The sequence below is a fragment of the Ambystoma mexicanum genome, chromosome 2q (genome assembly GCF_040938575.1).
Source record: "Ambystoma mexicanum isolate Mex_15411 chromosome 2q, UKY_AmexF1_1, whole genome shotgun sequence".
Lineage (NCBI taxonomy): Eukaryota > Metazoa > Chordata > Amphibia > Caudata > Ambystomatidae > Ambystoma > Ambystoma mexicanum.
Genome location: NC_090924.1, coordinates 281,141,632 through 281,167,068, shown reverse-complemented (window position 1 = coordinate 281,167,068; position 25,437 = coordinate 281,141,632). Strand labels below are relative to the sequence as shown.

At 47.3% G+C, this 25,437-nt stretch overlaps 1 protein-coding gene across 8 annotated transcripts in view; it reads left to right on the top strand.

Annotated features, from left to right (window-relative positions):
* Nucleotides 1–25,437, top strand: part of TRRAP (transformation/transcription domain associated protein) — a 2,065,012-nt gene that overhangs the window by 633,827 nt on the left and 1,405,748 nt on the right. The gene's annotated exons all lie outside the window — the stretch shown is intronic.

Here is a 25,437-nt window from a genome sequence, read left to right as displayed (position 1 = left end):
GGTGCCTGTTTCCTGGAAACCATGTCACATGACCCCTTCTTCGTGACGATCCGCGTCGAGCGGAGGACCGCAGTGTGGAGTGGTGACCACCTCCGCGCCTGCAGTCTCCAAGGCAATCCCCACTGCAGGCGTGGAAATCGACGCCAGGGATGCCTCAGAGTGCAGCGTCACAATAGCGATCGAGCAGAGGTGATCGCGGGAGGGGTCCATGTTTCTCTCCGCCGCCTGCATATCACCCGGTCGTAATTGGGTGAGTCTGAAAGCATGACAGGAACGAACAGATAACGTAAGCCGACAACTTCTCCAGTCGCAAGCGGGACATGCACCATTGCCGGGAAATGTGCCTACAATGCCAGTACCATCAGCCAGCCCTGTTCAGATAACCCTTCCTGGGGCAGTTCCTTTGGCGCCACTGGAGCGATTCACTGGGGATCCTAAGAAATATGCCACTTTTATGAACCAGTGCCGTCTGCACTTCCTTTGCAGGCCTGGGGCCTTTCCAAATGACCGATCACGGGTCGCATTTGTGCTATCTTATTTGAGCGGAAGTGCTGCAGACTGGTCAGTACCATTTGTGACTCAAGACGATCCTCTGTTACGTGATTTCAGGGGTTTTCAACAGGAAATGGTAAAACTTTTTGCCCGTCGTACTCATGGACAGGCTCTAGACAGCGAACTTCTATCCCTTCGTCAAGGGAACCAAGACCTATTGACATACATCGCCACATTCAATAGACTAGTGGTTGAAGCTGAATGGTCTGCAGAGAAGAGAACCACGTTATTTTCATAGGGGTCTGCGGGGAGAGCTAAAGGATGTCCTCACACAAGTAGTGGACCCCCCTCTAGACTGTGCAGAATTTATTAACCTGGTGGTTCAGCTAGATCAAAGATTGCAAGACCGAAGAGCAGAGCAGATCGTATCAGACTCGACTCTCGCCCTATTTATGTGCGTTCAAGGGACAATGTTTCTCGATCAACAGAAGGCTCAGGGGAACCAATGCAGATTGGAGGCGTCAGGTCACCCTTGACTAAGGCGGAAAGCGATAGGAGGAGGCAACAGCAATTATGTTTGTACTGTGGAAAACAGGGTCACTTTCTAAAGGAGTGCCCAGTGAAGCCACCGAGAAGGATACTAGGAGCTACGGACAAGGAAGACCCCACCAAAGAGTCGGAAAACTGCCCAGCCCGGCAAGTGTAGGGGTCCACTTGTCGAGCGAAGAAAGTGAACTACAGACCTCCCATTTTGCACTCTCTGCGATCCTGAACGATCACCAACAACCATCGCGGATGCATGCAGAAAGAGCGTACATAGACAATGGAGCTGTTGGGAATTACATAGACCAAGATCTCGCAGCAAAGATGGGACTTCCTTTATGTCCAAAGTTAACCACAGACACTGTAACCACAGTCGATGGCACGGAAATAGCCTCCGGTCCAGTATCTCAATGCACTGCAACATTAACCCTTCTGTGCCAGGATGGGTATCAAGAATCTATTGCTTTTGACCTCATCAAGGCACCTCAGTTTCAACTGATCTTAGGGATGCCCTGGTTGGTAGCTCATAATCCTCAAATAGATTGGTGAGCAAAGAAGCTGGCCTTCTCCGAGACCTGTGCTCAAACGTGTTATCGTCAAGAGAAACAATCAATCGACGCCAGAACCTCTACGCTGGGAACAGTGGCGGCCGGGACCCTACCAAGAGAGTACCAGGATTTTCAAGACGTGTTTCAGAAGGAACAAGCTAATACCCTACCTCCACACAGACCGTACGATTGCCAGATTGACCGGATACCCAGCGCCCAGTTCCTTTGTGGACGAATATACGCACTCGCAGAACCAGAAAACCAGCACCTGAAGTCCTATCTCGACCAATACCTGGCAAACGGGTTCATCCGTCCCTCGAAGTCCATGGCGGCCAGTCCTCTGTTCTTTGTACCGAAAAAGGAAGGGGACCTAAGAACGTGCATCGACTATCGCGCATTGAACCAGATTACCGTCAAAAACCGTTACCCCCTGCCATTGATTCCTGAACTGCTTGACCAAGTCAAAGATGCCCAAATCTACACAAAACTAGATCTAAGAGGAGCATATCACCTTGTCCGAGTTAAAAAGGGCGACAAATGGAAAACCGCCTTTCGTACCAAGTATGGCCTGTACGAATATCAAGTAATGCCCTTTGGCCTTTGCAACGTGCCAGCTGCATTTCAATATTTCATGAAAAATGTTTTAAGGGAATTCATGTCTGTGCTTTAGTATACATTGACAACATCCTAGTGTACTCTGCATCAAAACAAGACAACGTCAAACACGTTCGATCCGTACTGGCAAAACTCTGCCAGCATCAGCTCTATGCCAAGCTTGAAAAGTGTTCATTCCATGTTTCCGAGGTGGAGTTCCTTGGTTTCATTCTTAGTCCGAAGGGTATCCGTATGGATGTACACAAGGTATATGCGATCCTAAAATGGCCATCACCAAACACGTTCAAGGGAGTACAGAGCATGTTAGGTTTTGCAAACTTCTACCGCCGGTTCATCCCGGAATTCTCACAGATAGTACATCCCATCACATTGTTACTAAAAAAAGAGCAGTAAAAAATTTCAATGGACAGAGGAAGCAGAAAGAGCTTTGATATGATATGATAGGTTATTTATAACGCGCTTAATACCCAGAGGTTTCTAAGCGCAGACCCGGGGATCGAACCTGTGTTGCTCCGTGTCGTCTTGCTTCCAAGGTGAGCACGCTACCCCTGAGCTATCCTCACGAGACTTTCCAGGAACTTAAGGCTCGATTCACTTCTGCCCCAATTCTACGCCATCTTCGCCCAGAACTCCCATACGTGGTAGAAACGGACGCATCAAACATGGCCATGGGAGCCGTCCTCTCGCAAAAGGATCCTGAAACGGGTCAGTTACACCCGGTTGCCTTCTGGTCACGTAAATTTATACCCCCCGAGCTCAATTACGCCATCATAGATAAAGAGCTCCTAGCCATCAAGTCTCCCTTTAAGGCCTGGCGCCATTACCATCTGGGTGCAAATCACACCATCACTGTCATAACAGATCACCTAAATCTCTAGTATCTAAAAACTGCTAAAGCGCAATCTTCACGACAGTTACGTTGGGCCCTATTCTTCGCTGAATATGACTACGTGTAACGCTTACCTGGACTCTGCGGGGACACTCGCGATGGAACTTCGTGACACAGTTCTTCCCAATAGTGTTGCTTCCACTTCTAACCTCAATCTTCTGACTAAAGGGTTCCCTAAACAAAACACAAGAGATTCCTTAAAATATTGACAAGCACTAATACTGGGAATTGAACTAAGTTTAGGATGCAAGCACTATTCTTCAGTTATTCTCTTTACCTTAATTATTTATTTGGTTAGCTCTCCATCCTGCATCTGTGCAGGGGATCAAGTTCTGCAGAAGGGGTGGTACTCAATACTTGTGTGGCAAGGAAGGAAGCTTCTCCAAGTGTTCAATGAACAGGGGAAGGTACAGCAAAACAACGTGCACACTAATATGGAAATGGAAATGAACACAGCTAGCACAATCAACAAGGAAAACTGTGCAATGACCTATTTGGGAAAGGGAGACTAACCGCCCCAAACCCCTATGGAGCCCCACGGGTAATAAGGACTGGAAGGATGTATATGCAGTATTGGGATTGCTTATTATGTGAGAGAAACTACTACGCAACGCGCATTCAAAGTGCATGAAACAGAAAATAAATCACCTCAGGAAAACGCTCGTAACCTACGGAGCGTTCAAGCTGGTTTCACAGTGCTCGTAAGTCATACACACAATGAAATGCCTGCAGCAAGAGTAACAGAAACGCAGTGCGTAATTAAACACGCTTCAACTAAAACCTAAGATGCCTCAGGAAATACCCAGTAACTATGGAGCATAGACAAGGCTCCATTGCATTACGCGCGATATGCGCTACATCTATTAAAACGGAACAATACGGGAAACTTGTAATACACCTTAGGCAAACAAATGAATACTTTAGGAACAATGGGAAAACTGATACTTGCGGATAGCCCTGACAGGAAACACTCGAACTACAAAGGGGGGCTCCGATAACTGGAAATAACGGGACTTGACTGGAATCACCAGAATGACACGTCCCTGACTGGAATCACTCGAACAACAAAGGCGGGTACAGTGACTGAAAATTATGGCACTCTACAGAAATCACAGGAGTGATATCACGGGAGTAAGAGGGAACAAAAAATGACTGAAAGGGAAAGGCTAACTGGCACTGTAACTAGTGACTGGAATCTAGGACAGAACTTCGGTAAGCATTATCTGTATTCTTTCTTGATGCGAAGCAGGGAACGCTCGAGGGGAGGGGCTTAAATAGGAGCAGTGAGGAAACAACTAGACCTACACTGCACACACTACCAGAATAACCTAGGCAGCCATGTTGAGAGTCAGGAAGTACTACCCATGCTTACCACTGCTTTGAGTTGCTTTCCCTAACATCCAAGAATGGTAAATAGAAGACCAATTCTTCTTTGATGCAATTCTAGGAACTTTTGCGGTGATCATGACACTACGTGATTACATTTCGACCTGGAGTCAAAAACGGGAAGGCCGATGCCCTTTCCCGTATGGGTATTGAAGAACAGGACTACAAACCACCGGACCCGATGCCTATTATCCCATGTGATAAACTCCTGGGAATTACAGCAACCATCACTCAGAAAGAACTGCACGAAAAAATCCAATACTTGATGAGTCCTAAGCAATCACAAGAGTGGTGCACACAAGGGGAACATTACACGATAAGGGACCAGTTGCCCTACTTCAGAAACCGCTTGTTCTTACCAAATCAGGAACTACGAGAACAAGTCATGTCCAGCTATCATGATTCCTTAATCGAAGGCCACCCGGGGATCGCAAAAACTTTAGCCAAAGTAAACCAGAATTATTGGTGGCCCACGTGGCGTAAAGACATTGTTCAACTTATCTGATCTTGTGGCGTATGCGCTCAAAACAATTCATCCAAACAGAAACCGGCAGGACTGTTGCAACCGTTGGATATCCCACCAGCACCCTGGCACACGTTATCCCTCGACTTGATTACCGACCTACCATCCAGTCAGGGATTCAACACCATTCTAGTAGTTGTGGACCTGTTTTCAAAAATGGCACAGTTAATCCCTCTAAAGGGGCTCCCAAACGCTTCCACTCTAGCAAAAGTATTTATGGAATGCATCGTGCGGCTCCATGGTTTCCCCTCGGTACTGGTTTCGGATCGTGGTACTCAGTTTGTGTCCAATTTCTGGAGGAAGTGCTGGTCTTTGGCTCACATTGACACCCGACTATCCACCAGTCACCATCCCCAAACGGATGGTCAAACTGACCGAACGAATCAGACGCTCGAACAGTATCTACGCTGTATGCTCCATCAAGCTGAGGAGAGCTGGTCAGATATATTATGGATTGCTGAATATGCCTATAACAACTCCCTACACACCAGTACTGGGCAAACACCCTTCTATACCATCTATGGTCGACACCCACGCACTTCCGAGTTGGACACCCCTACGACCTTAGAAATGCCAGCAATTAAAACCTTACAACCATTTCACAAACCTTCAAAAGGGCAGCAGAACACCTACTCCGAGCTAAGGATCGTTAGAAGAAATTTGCAGACCAATACCGAATCAAAGCCCCTAACTACCAAGCGGGAGACAAAGTCTGGCTGGCATACAAGCATGTACCCATTAAAGGGACCTGAACCTTCCGTGCAAGATACCTAGGCCCATACACTATCACCTCTGTGATAAATCCAGTAGCTGTCAAGCTAGCCTTACCAGCTAATATGCTAATTCATCCTGTGTTCCACGTGTCTCTCTTAAAGCCTGTTCAACCTGGAACCCGTGTGACACCAGCACCGAAGCCAATAGAGATCGCAGGAGAGCCAGAATTCAAGGTCATGGACATCCTGGATTCCAAGTATGTCAGATCCAAACTATACCATCTAGTGGACTGGAAAGTGTACGGTCCCCAGGACAGAACATGGGAAACCTGTGAATACATCCACGCACCTCATCTGCTTAGGAGGTTCCACCTAAACCACCCAAACACGGCCACCTAGTCGGCCCCTAAGGGCCTCTCCATCTCCCCAGACACCTACTTGGACTCAGACTTGGCACCTTTGGCACCAAGCTCACACACAGTCCTGAGATCCACTTAGTATTGGACTTGCAGTGTATTATGGGGCAATGGATGCCCCCATGTAATTCAGTTCCTTGAACTGGATGAGCGGTCTTGTCTTTCGGGTGTGGCTCAGCCCAGGGATACCTGGGATACCTGGGATACCTACAGACTATTTAAACCACACCCGGCCTGAGAAACATGCTTTGCGTTTCTCTGCACCTGCAGTTTACACTCACCGTGCTCGGATCTGCTGAAGAGGCCCACTTCTTTCTTCAGCGCCAGCGCACCTGCAAGAATAAGAACTTCATTGCCAATACTCACCTCGAAGAGCATCCAACTTCTGTCCAGCTCTTCCCAGTCTTGCGGATTCCTACGGCAGAGTCATCTCCATCTCGGCACGCCGCGCCCTACCAAAGGGGAGAAGAATAGAAGAAAAGACGTCTGCAATACTTAGCTCTCTCGAATTTGCAAATAGAGTTTAATCCTTACCTGAACTCCCGTCAATCAGGCAACTTCTGCTCCGGAGCATCCCGCCGATCTGAATAAAGGGTTAAAGACACAACAGGTTAGCGCAAAACATTTAAGAGGCGCCGCACATCACGCTTTCTCACCGCAGCTCATCTCCTCGGCTCGCTTCCATGCTGAGTTACTGCGGCACCTAAAAGGACACGGAAAAGACGAACATTGGTTAGTGCTAAGGAAGCCAATAAGCATCACGCTCCGCATTCCTACTTACTTCAGCAGCGCATCCCCATCCTCGAGACCTTCATCACCTAAGGAAAGAAAGACACAGTATTAAAGGGACTAGAGCCATCAGAACTTTTGTAAGACTCATTCCAATTACCGGTCGGGCTGAAGCTGCAGCAAGCCCCATCTGCCGGGCCCGTGCCAGTGAAGCAACTAGGCACCCTCAAGCCCGCATCACCCTACGCACCCCTGCATCGAAGGCAGGACGGATCGCGCCCCACATCAAAAAACAAGGTGAGGAGAGGTCCGGGGGAAGGTTGGGACCCAGGGAAGAAAAGGTGGACCAGACAAGCAAGACCAATAGGGAATTGACTTGTGATAATACTTTGTTTCAGGCCCAGTGCTTGGTTGAGCAAGTCCAGGGAAGGGTTCGAAGTGGTCGGAAGTCCGGACCGGCTGAGTGGCGTCCCCGTGGATATCAGGTGAGCGTTACATCCGCACTTTCGTTTTCGCTTCAAGTTTGTTTGATTCGTTCATGTTATTCCGGGGCGATTTTGTCTGCGGTTTCACCCTTGAGTGCACTAGTCTTTCACCATCACCAATTACTGGTGGGAGGGAGCGCAAAATGGGGGCTCAAGCCACTTAACGGTCCATGGCTGGAAGAGGATTGAGCTCAGGCTAAATGCATTAGCACTCGCCCCTGGTGGCCTTGGTTGTTATTTTGATTCTCCAGCATGGGGTCTTGCATGGATTCACATGCTCATGAATATTCCCTGTCGTCAGGCTGGGAAATATCTGTAAAATTAAAGCAGTCTTAGCTGTAAGTTTAAAAAAAAAAAACAGCTTGTTGCTTTTATAGCCTTTTGTGGTCACTTTGGTTCATACTGCCCCAGCCAATGACAGTCCTCCCAAGCTCCACCCCTGGTGGCCATCTTCAGATTTTTACTGCATATTTCTCGTGTTGGCAGTCCTCGCATTGCGCTCCTTGAAATCCGACTACTTTTTGCTGTTTTTTGCCTATTTTTGCAAGAATCGGTCTCGATTCTTCAGTCACGTTGTGACTACCGGCGGTGGGGACCCGTTGCCGGAGGAGATCCCTAGTCCATCGTCTGATGTCCAAGCAGGCCCAGGCATTGTCTCTTGCTTCAACACCATGAAGAAAAGTCTCTTCAGGGCCTGTGAGAACTGCGGCCTGAAGAACATAAACGATCGGCACATCAGGTGCCTCTACTGCCTACATCCCAACCACGATGGGTACGGCCTTCTCCAAAGGACTGCCATCTGAGGTTAGTGGCGTGGATTGAGGAAGGGATGGCCTCAAGGTGTAGTACTGCCTCATCCAGGCGGTTCCGACTGCAGTCCCATCAACAATGGCACCGGTTCCTGCTCTGCAGGCTCCAGTCATTGCCTATTTCCCTAAAGGTTCAGATTTTTTGAGGGACATGCCTCCAGCTAAGGGTACTCTGCCTAGGCCCACCCAGGCTACAATACTTTTCACCTTGTCCCCTCTGGAATTCCCAAGGAGGTCGCCAGCACACTACACCAGTTCAGAGGAGGACCTATCGGAAGGATTACACTTTGACCAGGAGGTTTGTTGAGGGGAGCCTGTCCCCATTTTGCCAATGCCTCGACAAGGGGCGCTATTTCATCAGCCTTGTCGTGCTTTTAGCCCTTCCCTTCTAGGACCAGCTCCTGGACCTGCACCAAGGGACATGTCTTTGGACATTTTGACAACCTTGGACACACTGGTGGCTGCTCCCATTCCGGGCACATGGAGGAGTTCTCAGAGGCCTTCTCGGGCTCAGTCGATACTGACTCATCTGGCCCCTGCTACCCCTTGGATGTTGCCGGCTGCACTTAAACCTGTGGTGGAGGAAGTTGCTCAGGCTGACACTGATGCTGACAAAACAGATATGCAAGGCATGGATGACTACGATGATTACGTTCCTGCAGATGGGGAACCTCCAGACGTCGATGCGCCCTGCAGGGCTTCTCTGCCAGATAAGATCCGGTACTTCCATTCCATGATCCCTAGGGCTGCAAAACTGTTCAACCTAGTGCTAGAGTAAAAGAAAAAGGAAGGTTTCCTTTTCGAACGATAGGAGTCCTCCAGGAAGACTATCGTTTCAGTTCCCCTGTTGGATGACATTTGGGAGGGATGACCTGTTAGTTTTTAAGGCCCCTAATGGCACTCCTGCAAATAAATGGACCGTTTAGAAAAGATGTATCAGGTTCTGGGCTCTGCTCCTAAGGGACACAGATCCCAGCCTTTGCCAGGCTCACTGGACTAGCCCGCTGCTAGGAAGAGGTCCTCCAACCTGTCTTCCTCTTCTATAGTTCCTCTGGACCAAGAGGGTAAAAACCTGGATGTAGCAGGGAAGCACATCATCACGACAGCAGCATCGGCAATCAAAGCCAGCAATGCCCTCACCATTCTCTGAGGTATGACAGTGAGTTGTGGTATAAGTTGGGGCCCATCCTCGACTTTCTCCCAGATGATAAGAAAGCTGAGGTCCTGGCTCTGTTGCAGGAAGAGGAGGTGGCCTCCGACCACACAATCGCTGTTGCCCTTGATGGTTGGGGAGAATTCTCAAAATGTGCTAATTCCCTCCACCTTAGAGATCCCCAGCAACTTTGCTGGATTTTGAGGACTTGATTTTTTGTACCTGGTGAGAGTGAGACCCCTTTTCCCACTCATGTATTTTTGTGTGAATTTTACCTCTGTGTTTCTTTTGGTTATGGAGTCAGACAAACTCCGTAGACATAATCTTTTACAATTGAGTCACACAGCACCTTCAGCGCAGTGGCACAGGGAAGTCTTTTTAGATTTCACAAGGTTTAGATACCTTCTCTGGGATAAACTACTGTTTCCCAGATCAGTAAAGTTAAATTTAGGGGAAAAGGGTCACACACTCTCCAGGTTAAAAAAATGAAGTCCTCAAAATCCAGCAAAGTTGCTTGGGTTCTCTAAGGTGGAGGGAATTAGCACATTGCTGAGAATTCTCCCTAACAAGTAGCTAGACAAAGGGGATACTAGGTAACCCCTCCTGCACCCTATTGTAAGTTAGTGTGTGCTGGGTCTAGGAAGTTATAAATGTAAGTACATTCAACATCACTTTTTCTGCTCTTGGAAACAGTAGTTTAACCAAGAGAAGGTATTTAAACATTTGGAAAATCTGAAAGACTTCCCTGTGTCACTGCACTGAAGGTGCTGTGTGACACAATGTAAAAGATGATGCCTTTGGAGTTTGTCAGACTCCATAACCAAAAGAAACAGTGTACAAAATCACATTAGAATACATGAGAGAGTGGGGAAAAGGGTCACACTCTCTCCAGGTTAAATAATTCAAGTCCTCAAAATCCAGCAAAGTTGCTGGGGGTCTCTAAGGTGGAGGGAATTAGCACATTTCGGAGAATTCTCCCTAACACAGAGCACTGGGCCAAATGGCGGGAGATCATCTCAGATGCCTCTGCTCTACAGCTTGTGTAGTGGGCCTACTCCATGCCATTCTTAAAAAGGCCGCCGGACAGACCATCTCCACTTCCTAGACAACTGTAACAGGAGCTCTAGGAAGAAATGCAAGCCCTGCCTTTGAAGGGTGCCGTGGAAGAGGTACCTGCCGAGCAGAGAGGATCGGGCTGGTATTCCCGATATTTTCTGGTACCCTAGAGAGGGGGAGGACTCCGTACCATCTTGGACCTCGGGGCCTTGAAAAAGGTCCTGAGGAAGGACAAGTTCAAGATGCTGACAGTGAGAGAAATGTTCCACACTCTCAAGTTTCAGGACTAGCTGGTGTTGATAGATCTCCAGGACGCATATTTCTATGTGTCCAGCGGCCAGAAGCACAAGAATTTCCTGAGACTCCTCGTAGGGGACTAGCACTACCAATTCAAGATGCTCCCCTTCGGGCTGACCTTGGCTCTGAGGGTCTTTACCAAGCTTATGACGGTAGTCACGACTCACCTCAGGAGATCCGGCGTCCATGTGTTCCCTAGTAGGTAAGAGTTAGTGCAGTCCAACTAGTGTGGGACTACACAAGAGTTCTCCTGGTATAAGGTAACCCACCTTTTAATATAGGCCTGTACTACACAGGGTGGTAGTCTGACTGAGCAGTCAGGCTTATCTTATGAGTTGTAATGTGAGCTGTAGAGCTGTACATTGAAATCAATAAATCCAGGTATCCAAATTAACACTTACACACTTAGTTATATGATCAATTATTTATTTATCCTCAAAGCTATTCAAAGCGTTCTTTAAAAAGCAGTAATTGGCTGTAACATTAATCCCAAATTAGGATTTAATTTAAAAAGTGAACAATAAAGCAGGTGAGTAATACATTCATATGTTACACATGTTCCATCATCCAGAGGTGAAGTCAGTTGGGTCAGTATAACACTTAGATGGATTGCCTTTATCCTGCAGATTCCTCATCCGATAGTTATCCTTCCAGCTTCGCTGCATCAGAACAATTTCGACAAGGGGCATAGTGGACCTCGACCTGGCCGTCGACCATCGATCCGTCTTGCTCAGCATCTGGTTGTCATCTCTGGACGTGACGCCAGGCGTCGTATAAATATCACGTCACTACGCCCCAACTTCACTTTTTTTTCTGCTGCTTGGGAACACATTGCTTCGACTCACTCGATGTTTTCGTGAGAAAATGTATTTTTTCCAAATTCCTCGACACGAGATGCCAGTCTCTAGGGTATTTGGTTTCAAACGGTGTTCCGATTGTGGCACCAAGATGTCCATCAATGACCCACATGAGTTGTGTCTCTGGTGCCTTGGCACGGGTCTGACGGGTGTCCGTTGTGCACCAAAATGACACCCAAATCCCTACGGGATCGAGCTGCTAAACTCGCTCTGGGTCGACCACCTTCAAAATCACTGTCGTGTTCGACGGTCCGGTCTTCGGAGGCCGAAACTGAGGGGCACACCCCAGAGAAAGAACATTGGTGGAAGAAGAAACGGTCCCACTCGAGGATCCACTCTTCCTCGTCACGAAAGAAGTCGTCACAGCCACTGTTGGGATTCCGAGTCGTCGACTGATAAAGATAAGCCGTCGGCTGGGCCTACCACCCGCCAAGAGTGGGAGGATTTCAAATCCTCGATGCTAGACATTTTCAGAAAGCAGTGTTACGGAGAATTGTCAAAATGTTCTAATTCCTCTCTACCTTAGAGACCCCCAACTCTTTTGCTGAACTTTGGGACTCTGTACTTTTTAATTCTGTTAGTTTTCTGTTTTTATTTTCTTTGGTTATGGAGTTTTAAACAACTCCATAGGCAACATCTTTTTTTTTATTTGTGTCACACAGCACCCTCAGTGCAGTGTCACAGGGGAGCCTTTAGGCTGTCCCAAGGATTGAATACCTTCTGTGGGATAAACTACTGTTTCCCAGAGAATGTAAGGTTAAATTGACTTTATTAGTCTTTTTAAACTCCTAGACCCAGCACACACTATCTTCCTATAGAGTGCTGGAGGGGTTGCATACTATCCTCTATGTCTAGAAACTCACGTAACAGTAGTCAAATGCTACCCTTTTCGATGGAAATGACTGGTGGCAGTGGTTTTGCAACGAACTACCATGAATTTTCCCGACCGCGAACACCGCAAAAAATCGTGGGAGCTATGTTTTTCAAGATGGCGCCTTAAGCCCCTTCGTTTAAACCGGTCCTGTTTTATCGACATTTCCTTTTGGAAAGGTCCTTCTAGAGTTTATCTCTGCGCGCCAAACTAGGTTTGGTCCCTTTGTTTCTATTTCAGGGCAGCCTAATTTACTCAAACTTATTGGTTTGGTATTGAAGTATATTTGTGTATAATATTAAGTTGCCTCCTTCTAGTGAATGTTTTCTAAATTACTGTGTAATAAATTAATAAGTGTTTGACCAAGAAACCTTGAGTGTAAGTGTCTACTTGAAACATTGTGATTGTAAGACCTCTGTGTAACATCCTTGTACTGCTCACATTCCCTCTTGAGATCAGTCTGGCTGCTCAGCTCGCTGCCACAAACTGTGTAGTACAGACTTATACCAAAGGTTGGTTCTGCTTGCACCTGGAGTCCTAATTGTATGTGGTGGTGGTCCCAGAGGGTACTGCTTGCAATTCTGCCTAATAAGCATGCTGCATTTGGTGCGGATAACTCCTCCCTGACCCCCCACACAAAGCAGGCTTTGGAGCCAAGAGCGGCACTCGGTATACCAAACCAGTCTAGTGTTCCGGTACCGACAATGTTGGCACCAATATCTCTCAACACAGAAAGAGATCCAATGGAAGCCAGATCAACCCCGTGCATCCAAGGATGTCGATGCTGCAGTATCTCGATACTGACTGACACGACATACACCATATCGTCGCCGAGAGACAAACCCTCGACGTCGACGGTTGTTGAGAAAACATTCACCCCACAACCCTGGTCCGAATTTTTCGATACTGTGGTAGATACCTTCGGTGGTCATGACGGCGATGACCAGGGGATGTCGACCCGATTTCCTTGGCTTCAGGAGGGGTTGATTATTTCGACGACCGGAATCCGCTTTTGCAACTGGCTCAAAGCCACATGAACCGACTGGAGTTGCGAGCTATCGGGCTAGTCCTGAAAGCATTCGCCCCGTCTCTACAGGGGAAACATGTCCTCATTCTGACAGGCAACACAGTGGCAATGCACTACCTCAACAAGCAAGGTGGTGTTCACTCCTGCCTCCCCTGATAATGATATTGATCATTCATTTCTATCGCGCTCATACACAAGTGTTTCAGAGCGTGACAAGGCAAGGGAGGGGAACAGGGGAGAACAAAAATAACGATCTTACTAGGCCCAGTGACATTGAGAACGCACAAGTGCATGGGAGAGGGGGAGGGGAAAAGTGCATGTAAGGGGGAGAAGTGAAAAGTGCAGAGCAAAGGTGTACGAAAAACAAAATGCAATACTCCGCAGTGACCACTAGATGTCGGACTATGCACAGCATGTGAATCTAAGCAGATACAACCATCAGAAATGCTTTTACGGTAAGTAATGCATTGTCAGATAACAAAGGCAGCAAACCGTGGTAGTACAGCCAGCAATTGGCAAGTGCTGGGTTTAGGGCAGCAGACAGGGTAGGTCTGATAAGTGCAGGAAGAAAAAGGGGGGGGACTGTATGGGTACAGATACAGACCCCAGTGCAAGGGGGGACCCCGGAGGCAATGCGGGAGGGTGGCAGGGTGTGCAGGTACTTTGGCTCGGAGGACAGAGGGGGGCCAGGTGCACGGTGCCAAGAGAGAACAGATCAGCAGGGGAGATGGGGAGTGAAGGCAGAAGCAAAGAGGAAGGTCTTGAGGTGCTTCCGTAACCGGAAATGGTTCTCTTCAAGTTTTAGAGTGGCAGGGAGGCTATTCCAGAGGGAGGCCCCAGGCAAAGACGGAGATCTACCCCCAGCTTGTTTTTTTTTTAAAACGACTGACCCTGAGGGAGTTAGAGGTAGAGGAGCGAAGAGCTCGTAAGGGAGGGATTTGCGGATTGTGCTCTATTTGCGGCATTTGCATCGCTGCACAGAGGCGATGAGGCTTTGGTTCTGGTTGCTGTAGAACAGGATCTCTGTCATGGCAGGACATCTGGCGGGCACAGAGAACAACTTGGCAGATGCTCTGAGCAGGCAGAGCATGGTCTCACACGAGTGGGAAGAGTAACAGGAAGTTCTAGAGGAGGTCTTTGCTCTCTGGGGTACCCCAGCAGTGGGCCCGAAGACGAGGTTGTGTTATTATACTGCCAGGACAGCTGTTTTCAGGAGAGCTGACCATCTCTTCATAGGACTTTTCCTTTGCCCGTAAAGACCTGCCCATAACCAAGCAGAGTTTATCCCGATGGATACTTTTCTGCATAGATGAATGCTACCAGTCCTCTAGGAAGGAATTACCAGCAGACATAAGGACTCATTCTACAAGGAGGGGGTCTCGGCATCAACAGCTCTGCAGAGGGGTAGTCCCTGTCCGAGAGATTTGTCGCGCTGCGACATGGTCATCCCTGCATACCTTTGCAAAGCACTACAGTCTGGATATGGCTCGTACTACTGATGCACGTTTTGGCTTGTCAGTGCTGCAAAATTTCTTGGTATAACTTTCTGCCCACCTCCTTCATTTACTGCTTTGGGAGTTTATCAGATCAGGAATCTGCGGCAGAAAGGCAATCCATTGAAGGAGAAATTAATTACCGTAATGTTCTTTCTATGGATTCTTCTCCTACAGATTCCTCATCTCCCCTCTCATCCATCCCTGCTCAGAAAGTCGGTGGTTGGCACGCATCATTCTCTTTCACGTTGAATTGGTGATGGTCCCTGTGTCAGTTTTCGATCTTCCTGCCACAGTTTTAAAAACGAAGATTTTGTCTAACGCTACTTGTAGTGTTTATTCAATTGTTCCTCTTTCACGGCTCTATAGTTACTTCTTTTTTAAGGGCTCATTAGCCGTTTGTTCTCTCTGTTTTCCTATGCAGCGTTTGTTGCCTGTGAGGGAAGGGGGAACTGAGGTTGGGGCGTAGTGATGTGATATTTATACGACCCTGGATGTCAGGTCGGGAGCATACGACCAGACGCTGAGCAAGACTGATTGATGGTAGACGGCTGGGGTCAAGGTCCACTATGCCCCCTTTCGAAAATGTTTTGTAGCAGCAAAGCTGGAGGGATATCGATCAGATGAGGAATCTGCTGAAGAAGAGTCCATAGAAAGAACATTATGGTAAGTAATTTCTCCTTTGCAGTATTGAGTTGATAAAGAGGGGAGAGAATGAGAAAAAGATCTCACCCACTCCAGGATAGAAAATCAAAAAGTCCAGCAAAAGAGCTGGGGGTCTCTAAGGTTGAAGGGAATTGGCACAGAAATGAGAATTCTCCCCAAAACCGCTTCCTTCTACAGTCTCTATTTTCCTTGCAAAAAATGGAATGTCGAAAATTGGGTTTTCATTTTCTTTTGACTTTTGGCTAGTTAGAGGTATTGCTAGTTTTCCTCTGCAGCGGCTGAGCTTGGGGGCGCGGGGCAGGGGAAGGTGGAGAACTGAGGTACAGGGGCCTAGTGCCGCAGTATATGTATGAAGACCGATGGTCCCTTTGTTAGTTTTGTCTTTGGCGGGATATACTGGTGAAACACGCCTCTAGCTCCAGCGTGTCTGGCAGGGGCAGGAAGTGAGGGAGGTGCCCGAAACTCCCTGTGCTTAATCCCCTTGGTTACAGGAATGCACCCAAAGTTGATGGCCGGCTTGCTGTCCGGCTGTCCTTGGAAGACAGCTACCCTGCTGTGTGAGTGACAGCTAGGCTGCAAATGAATGGGAGAAACCTGCATAAAAGGCGAGGCATTTTGCTTGGCAGGAAGAGTCATCCTCTGGACGAAGGAATCCGAAGAACTAGGAAGAGACGCCTGCTGCAACTCCTGGACCGTTGGTTTGCCCCGTGGAGCCCTGCTTCTGTGCTGAAGCTCCGAATTTGTCTCGACTAGAGAAGCCCTGCAAGGACGACTTCTCCCCTTGGCTTGGTGGGACCAATCAACCCCAAAGTGAACTCGTCTGGACATCCTCTCAGAGCTGGCTGTTCTTCCATTGCTGCTGCAGGAACCGAAGTGCCAGGGAGAGGAACACCAGACTGAGTGCATCGCTTTTAAGTCGGACACGAGCTTCAGGAAGATCCCCCAAACTCTGTTGAAGTAGGACTGACCGAGCCTTAGCCACCTGAACAGAGTTCTGGACCCCAGATGAAAGGAAAGTCCAGAGTGGGATCTGAGAGACCACAGTGATGATATTTGCTATAGACGCAAGGAGCTGAAACCGCAAAGGGCCACTGAATTGAAGCTTGTACATTGCTGCCGCTGACCTTCAAATTGTAGTGCAGGAGTACCCAGACATCCTCCCTCTTGTCCCCATGACTGAGGCCCGGGAACAACAGGATCTGCAAAGCTACACATGAAACAGAAGCCAGCTAGAACCATTTCTTCTAACCAAAGGTACTGTAGAGTTAAGAGGAATTGTTGTGTAGCCTTACTAGTTCTCATTTGAGACTTGTCTTGTTTGCCGTTGCAGAGTTGCTTGCAGCTTTGCCCCTCGCAAGCCTCCCAGCTTGTGGCCCTTCAAGTGAATCTATTCCTACAAACCTTTCTAAAAACATTGGGCAAGCCTTTTTTCCTACTTGCAAGAAGATAGTCAGCTGCCCTATACTTTGCTCAACTAACATTGGCTGTCCTTGCTCCATGAGAGACTCTTCTTACCTCTGTGCTTTTGCCTTTCCTCCAGGATAGGGTTGATTTACTTTGCATTGGAGGGTTAAAGAGTACTTACCAGTTTTTTTTTTAAATATTTTTTTATTGGTTTGTTACAAAACTTTAAAAAATGGAAAGTTAACACAAACAACAAGCAAACAAGGAGAATGTAACGTCAATCAAGGAGAATATAGAACTAATACTACTATGGGAAGGTCAAAAATTTAAATATGAAAAATGTAAAACAACTAAATTCACATAATGACAGTTCGATCTCATACAGGATTCGTGGCTGATGTAAGTAATTTTCTTTTCAGTCATTTTTTCCAAGAAAAAAGTAAGCTCAATTGTTAGTCTACGATCCGCATCTTGATGCGTCTCTGACCACCAATCATCAACCGACATTGTTGATTTTGCCACAAAAAACCTTCCCAAGTGAATAGTACGTTCCTGCTTCATGTTCGAACAGAGCAATGTCAAGTGTTTTAATGTTTAGTTTTTTCTCCACACAAACGACACATTAATGACAAATGTCCTTCTTTTTCTCTTATCGACAACGTTTCTCTTGTTCGAAATTGATTAAATCGATATCCAAGCCTTTGCACCTAACTTAGTATTGCTCTAATTGTAAGTGACAATTCAATGTCCACAGTGTCCTAGCTATTCAAGTCACCTGAGGGTGTAGGAAGTGTCTGTGTGTCATCCCCAATGGGTATCATCTGATTTATAGAAACAGTGTGTTTGAAGAATATTTTAAGTGTTACAGGTGTTGCTCCCTTCTGAAGAAGGTTTATATAACTGACTGTGAAATAAATTGTTTTATCAAGAAACCTTGAGTCTAAGTGTTTATTTGAATAATTGTCATTGTGAAACTCTGTGTTGCAACCTTACATCTCACGTTGACACATCTTGAGATAAGCCTGGCTGCTCGGCCACACTACTAACCTGTGTAGTACAGACTTATACCAAAGGTTGGGTTCCCTATTGCCAGTAGAACAAGGCTGGTGCAGTCTCCCACAGGGTACTAAATACAATTTTGCCTTACACTTATAAATGATTTACTGACCTTAACTGACGTATATCTGTGTGCTGGATATGAAAAGTATAATCAAAAGTTACTCAGCTGCATTATTGTTCAATGTATAACTTAATTTCATTTCCAAATTCAATGTTATTGTTAGTTGCTGCATTTTACAATTGATTGTGCCTTGTGTGTGAGTATTTTCTTGGGTCTATGTATGTACTGATTCCTTTGTACTGCTCTACAGCTCACATAACTTCCTCCTAAAATAAACCTGGCTGCTCAGCCACTCTACTGACTTGTGTAGTACAGGCCTATATTAAAAGTTGGGTCCATAATACAAAGAGAAGTATTATTAAGTCCCACACCAGTTGGACTTTGGAAAAACGTACCTAACACTCTTCTCTTGCTTAGCTGTACAGGTTTTGAGGCACTGATCAGTCCCTAAGGCTACCAGTGCAAGGGGGACTCTGTCTCTGTTTATAAGATTCCTACCTGTTTTTATGCAGCACACATCGCCTTCACTACTTTTGTCTAAAACTGATGCTGACTGCAGATTTTGTTCTATCAAATTTTTCGTTTTTCTTAAGTACGGTTTTTGCATTTCTAATGGATCCTTTCCTCCCACGGTTTCCTCATCTATGATCTATTCCTGTCCCAGCACAGCTGTTCTCCAGAAACCTTTCAACCACCAGGGGGCGCAGTTCAGCTCTGCATAGCTTCCGTCCGACACCTCTGCACGCCACGGCCCGGATATGACATTGAGGCCAGTATATATTGCGGCCCTGTGACTTCATTTCCTTTTTTCCATCCACTATGTATGCTAATCAGGAACGCGCTTGTTGAGCTGAACTTTCTTCCCCGACGCCATTCAAGCAGAGTGCAGATTTCGGCTGACATGTGTCAGTCTCGGCTCTGCACCGGATCTGTGTATACTGCTCGAGTGAGGAAGACAATACCCAGGACTGCGGGTCGTTCCAGTCATGCACCCGAAAGCCCTCTGGGAAAGGGCAGCAAAGTTATTCTTCATCCACAAGGCGAAGGGTGAGGATCTCTCATCTCGTTCGAGGTCACACAATGCGGATTGTCCTGCCAAGGAACAGCCTCTGCGCAAAGGCGAAGGAAAGGAAGAAGGATCGGAAGAGGTACCACTTTCCAAGTGAGTACTCGCACTGACATTTATTTTCTCTTTCAAATATGAAGAGCCATCGGTCCAGGGATTCACTTGTGCTGCCAAAGGATGCACCTTCTCCGACCCAATCCTCCACGCTGGGTCAATGAGCGTTTACACCTAAATATATTTGACATCTTCACCAAGGTTTTGAAGGCTTGCAGGTGATAGTGCTGTCCGCTTCAGCGCCGCAGGGTCCGACCGCGTCTGTTGCGTCTGGCAGCATACCCTCAGGTCGCCACTCCGCGCGCCAAAGAGCTGATGCTTGGACCCAAAAGAAGCCCAGGTAACTCAGCACGACAGACCCCGCTTTCAGTTGCCACAGCTTCGCCGCTGGCACTGACGTTGTCTTGGATGTCGTGGGCGCTGTGTACACTGCGGGTCAGCAGTAATATGCCCGTTCCTGTTACGCTCACCTGGTCTCTGCGGAGGGGTTGGGGGACGGTCTCAGCCCTCCCAGGGATGAAACTCCTATTGTCTTCTCTTCCCTCTGCGTCTGTGTGGGGAACTGCGGTGATGAGCAGTGCGGCTTCTGCGTGAATATAAGGGGGGGTTGTATGAGTATGCAGCCTGTGGTCCCTAACCCCTTCTCCAGACCTCTTCTCCCTGGATGTGGCTTTCCTGGGGTGGCACTACCCTTAGGCTCACCTGCTGAATGATGATGATTAGCTCTCTGTCCTGCCTCTTCTTGCAGGGGCGCTTGTCGAAGGGAACAGAGTTCCTTCACTGGTCCCTTGTCGTTGAAGTCCAGGCTAGCTGCGACTAGTACACTTCTCTTATAGGTAAGTGTTTCCCTTGTTTCCACTTGCCTGCTTGTCTTCCGACTGTTGTGATTGTATTAGTAAAGTTAGTTCTCTGTCCTTTGTATGTAATGTCTCTTTTCTGTGCTTTCTTCCCTTGCAGGTGGTGTAGCGGTGCCGGCGGTAGCTGCGGTAGAAGAAGCGGAGCCGGCAGTACGGAGGAGCGGGGCTGAGATGGTCCAACAGCTGGTAAGTAACCTTTAATGGTGTTTAAGGGTGCGTGTTGGGTTTTAAATGCGGCGCGACCCTAGGTTGGGTGTTTTCAGGAGTCCTAACCTTTTCTTGTCTTCTTTTCCCGTTTCAGGATTTGTGCTTCGTGGGACAGAGAGCGCGGATGCTGCGGCGTCGATTCGGGATCTGCCAAGAAGATGGAGCGTTGCAGTGAGATGCTAGCCAGGGTCCAGGTAAAGATGCTGTTGCAGGATCACAAGGTAAGTAGCTGGTCCAGGCGGCGGTGAGCGTCACATTGCACAGAGGTGCAAAGTAACGCGAAGCGTTTGCCTAAGGGATTAGTGGGTTTATATAGTCTTGTTCCTGGCCACGCCCAGTAGCACTGGCCTGCCTGCGGCCACGCCCTGCCACACTTGATGAGTCAGCACCTGAAGACCAGGCCTAGTGAGCCATGCCTGATGAGTCAGCACATGGGGATGTTCTCTGGAATAAAGGCTTTCAGCACCTGGAAAGTTCTTGTAAAATAAAAGCACTCCTGCACTGAAATAAAGTGTTCCTGTTCACATCTCTGTATGAGCCTGGCGCCAAAGGCGCCAGGACTGCGTCCAGCCAGAGCCCCTGTTTGAGTCCCAAAGGGACACAAGTGAGTCAAGTGACCCATTGCCCCCATCACTAGATGGTGTGGTTTTTGTGTCCTGGGGCCATGACAGCTCCCTTTTGGATGCTTTTATGTCAAAGATGTACAACATCTGTGACAATGAGGATGACCAGGTCCTTTTTGGGCTGGAGTCTCTGTTCTCTAGGGAAGTGAGGGATTTCCCAAAATAATGTTACTGGGAAGGTGAGGATTTACTGACACTGGCAGAGGACCTAGATTGAGCTAACCTTGCAGAGTTCCCCTGTTCCCTATAACCAGGGTGGCCTCCTGAAATCTGTAAACCGGCAATCTTAACACCCCCGCCCCCACCTCACCCCATCCCATGAAGTGTCCTGAAGAGGTCTACATCTTTGGAATGGACATTTCTTCATCGACTGGGCTTCTTGTAGTTGCACCCGACTGGAAGAAGCCTCGAACCTGCAACCCCTGGGCATCTGTCACCCGAACAAAGGTCTCAAAAGACTGCACTCCCAATGACCCCCAGGCGACCCATAGTGATCTCTGGGAAAATCTGAGTAAGAGGGGTAAGTAAGCATACCTTTGGCTGTCTCCCCCTCCCACCTCCCCAAACACCTCCTTGTCAACCATAGTTTAACACTGGGTGCAAAGCCCGTTGTCTCCCATCTTCCTCTTACCTTTGGTCGTCGAACCTGGATCAAGAATCCTGCCTCTGGGTTAGCCTGGGGTCTGGAACAGAGAGGAGAAATTACATGTCTTCTAACAAATTGTTGCTGAACTTTTAAATAGTTTGAAACAGCACCACAATCCCATTGACTCTCTGTGAGGAATACATTCCTGAAAATAATCTTGCATTGGAATCTGGGAATTTTGGCACTAGGCCCCATGCATCTATGAGTTAGACTTCTTAAGTAAGGAAATTGCACTCGAGACTTATCTCATCAGTTTACCTACATCTGAGTACTTACCTGTTTCATCGGGTTAGTTATTTAGTGATATATTATAGGGGAATCTACTGGTGAATGTTTGAGAGAATTCAGGTGCTAATTCCCTTCACCTTAGAGACCCCCAGCAACTTTGCTGGATTTTGAGGACTTGATTTTTTTTTTAACCTGGAGAGTGTCACCCTTTCCCCATTCTCTCATGTATTTTGATGTGTGTTTTACTTGTATTTGTATGTATTTTATTTGGATAGTGCACCAGGCCAAATGGCATCCGGGCGCATCACTTAGTTACAAGCATAAAAACAAAGCAATGAAGTGTGTACAGTCATGGGATTAGATAAGGGGAGAATATACAAGAAAATACAAATTATACATATGGTATATATAGACATTGCATCAAGAGGTAATATACAAGTTGTACAAGATTGAACAAGGTAAGAAGATAAATACAGAATATGTACAAATTACAGAAGGGGAAACAGCAGAAGGTTGCTAACAAGCGTTTTGATTCAAGGCCAGGAACACACTCATGGTAAGTCTTGGGTAGACAATCAAGTTTTGACTTTACGCTTGAAGGCCGGGAAGGTAGGTTCAGCTCTAAGCGGATTGGGTAGTGAGTTCCATAGTTTTGAGACTAGGACTGGGAAGCTATGACCACCAGATCTCTGGAGGTTGAAGCGCTGGATAGCAAGGCAGTTGGTTTGAGCACTTCTGAGTGGTCTCGTGGAAGTGTGTGGTGTAAATCTACTGGATAGGTAGCTAGGGGCTTAGTTAGCGAGGCTTTTGTGTGTGAGCACAAGTGCTTTGAGAGAGATTCTTTGGGAGACTGAAAGCCAGCGAAGACTCCGTCTGGTGTCAGAAATATGGAGGTTCCTGGGTAAATTGAGAGCCGCTCTGATGGCATTGTTTTGGATGATTTGTAGTTTTTTTGATGTTGCTTTGTTTAGTGACTGTTAGGCAGAAACCTGTGTGGTTCCCTTAGGGACCACTGCAAAAGGATTAAGACTACAGGTGTTGGCAGTAAACCCAATTGGTAGCAGTCTGTACCACCCAGATTTACCTGGTAGCTGTGGCTGAGCAGCCAGACTTCTCTCAAGAAGAGTTAGACAGTATATAGAGTATACAAGATAGATACCAAAATACAGTAGCACAAGCAAACACTGACCAGAGCTTTGGTATCAAAGTATACCATTATTTATTTAAAGACACACTTATAGAAACACTCCAGCACTATTATTGTAAGCAAGTTCAAACCACAGTCGCTATTAATATATATATACATCCCTTATTCCTTATTAGACAAGTCTTAGTTAACACCACTTATTTTCAGACAGAGGTGAGCGCTTAACTAAAGATGGCACTCCAATAAGTTATCAAAAAAGAGAGGGAAAAGGCAGAAATTAAAAAAGCACACAACACAATACTTTAGAAGCACCCAGCAAGGCAGGAAAGTCAAAGTCTACTAGTGAGCAAAAAGTTCAGAGGCCAGGCTCCCTCTTGGAGAGAACAGAACACCAATGCGCCCAAGATCACACAGTTTAAGAGGCTTTGAAAAAGTCTTGCAGAGAGTTCAAAAAGGAATTAGTTCAGCTCAGAAAAGTTTGGTTAGCCAGCCTAGGGTCAGCCCAGGTGGTAAGTCGAGGATTTAGTAGTCACCCCATACAGACCGTTGCAAGGGAGGCTAGACGGACACAGTACCTTTTAAAATGGGGAGGATCCTCCAGCGGGGGCAGTTGTTCCTGGCAGCGGGTGCAAGTCGCGGCGTCGTCCAGAGGAAGAGAAGTTCTCGACGTAGAGGAAAGCTGAAGGTCGTTGCACTGCCAGGGAAGAAACCAGCCGTGGAGTTCTCCGGTTAAAAGGTACTACCCTTTTATTCGCGGTAGTGGTAAATCGTGGTATCCCGGTTGCCGGGGTGATTGGCACAGGCAAGGCGGCCACGAGATGATCCGGGAAGGCGAAAAGACAGGCAAACTGGTTATCCCCACCAGTCAAAGGAAGAAGACTCCTCGGATGAAGATCTTCTCTGTCGTCGGGAAAAGTGGTGAGACAGTTCAGCAGGGCTCCACCGGTGGTGTCGTCGTTGCAGGTCGGCTCAGCTTCTCCCTCCTTGGATTCTTTAGGTCCTGTGGCGACGTCGCAAGTTCCAGTCCCCAAAGCCCTGCTTTTATGCACAAAACCCCCATTCATCAGTCCTAGCTGTCACTCAAACATGCTAAGTGGTGAGCCGGGCGGCTCACCACTGGGCCAATCACACAAGAGTGCGACTTGAGTTGCCGAGGCAACTCAGTCCAGGGTGTCTAAACCCCCCTCCCACACATCCTGTAGACCCAGACAGTGGCACCACTTTTGGAGGCTTCTGTGTAGAAGCCTGCCAAAAAGTGGAACAAAGGGCTCGACTTGGGTTGGAGTTACAGAGGCAAACACAAACGCCATTTTAAAACCGAGTTCCGACAAAAAGACCCAACCAGGGAATAATTATTAAATAAATAACCCGGCGGTATCTTTAACATTGCAACAAAAAGTGGTTTGTTTAAAATGAATGGGAAAATCCCATAGTAAATATTCTTAAGGAATATTTTGCGTGGTAACCACTGCCACCAGCCAGAAACTCGATGAGGGGGGACTGCACAGTGCCCCCTCGAAAAACATACCCAGGGGCAATCTAATTACCCCTACCAGTACTTCCACAATATGATGGTTGGTACTGGTTCTGTTCCCAATTTAAGACTAGTAAAGTCAATGGTGACTTTACATGCCCTGGGAGACAGTAGTCAGTCCCAGGGTATGGAGTCTGTTTGGGGGTCACTATGACACCCCTGTGTTACTGCACTGAGGGTGCTGTGTAACACACTTACCAAAAACCACATGAAACACTATGGAGTAAAAGACCCCATAGCCCATAAAACACACTACAAAGTCAAAGGATATCTCAAATCGTGTCTAAGAGTGGGAGAAAAAGAGTCTCACTTTTTTAGCAGGAGAAAACAATAAACCCCAAAAATCCAGCAAAGCTGCGGGACTCACTAGGTTTGGGAAATTAGCCTTAACAGAGAATTCTCCATAACAGTGCCCAGGTATAGGGCATTACAATAATCAATTTTAGAAAGAACCAAAGCCCTGGCTAGTGTAGTGCAGTTGGCTGGAGATATGAAAGGACGGCAGGCTGTGATAAGCTTGCACGTGTATGAGGCAGCCGATGAAACTGCATTAGTTTGCCTAGCTAATGAGAGAGTGGAGTCAATGTAGATTCTAATTGTTTTAGTATCTTTAGCCACTTTAATGGTGTTACCGTCAATGGTGAAAGATTTAAACGATGAGTCTAGTTTGCTGACTCTTTGGTGGGAACCAAGGATGAGAAGCTCAGTCTTTTCATCATTCAAGCACAGTCCGTATTGGGCCATCCAGGCCTGAATGACTTGGTAAATGGCGTTGATGGCTAACGAGTCGGCTTTGTGGTCGCCTGTGATAGGGATAAGTATCTGGGTGTCATCGGCGTAATTAGTATAGGTGACACCCAGATAATCCAAAATATTGAAAAGGGGTTTTGTAAACACATTGTAGAGTGTCGGGGACACGCATGATCCTTGGGGGACTCCACAAGTGACTGGTGAGGGATCAGCGGTGGGGGAGAAAACCCTCA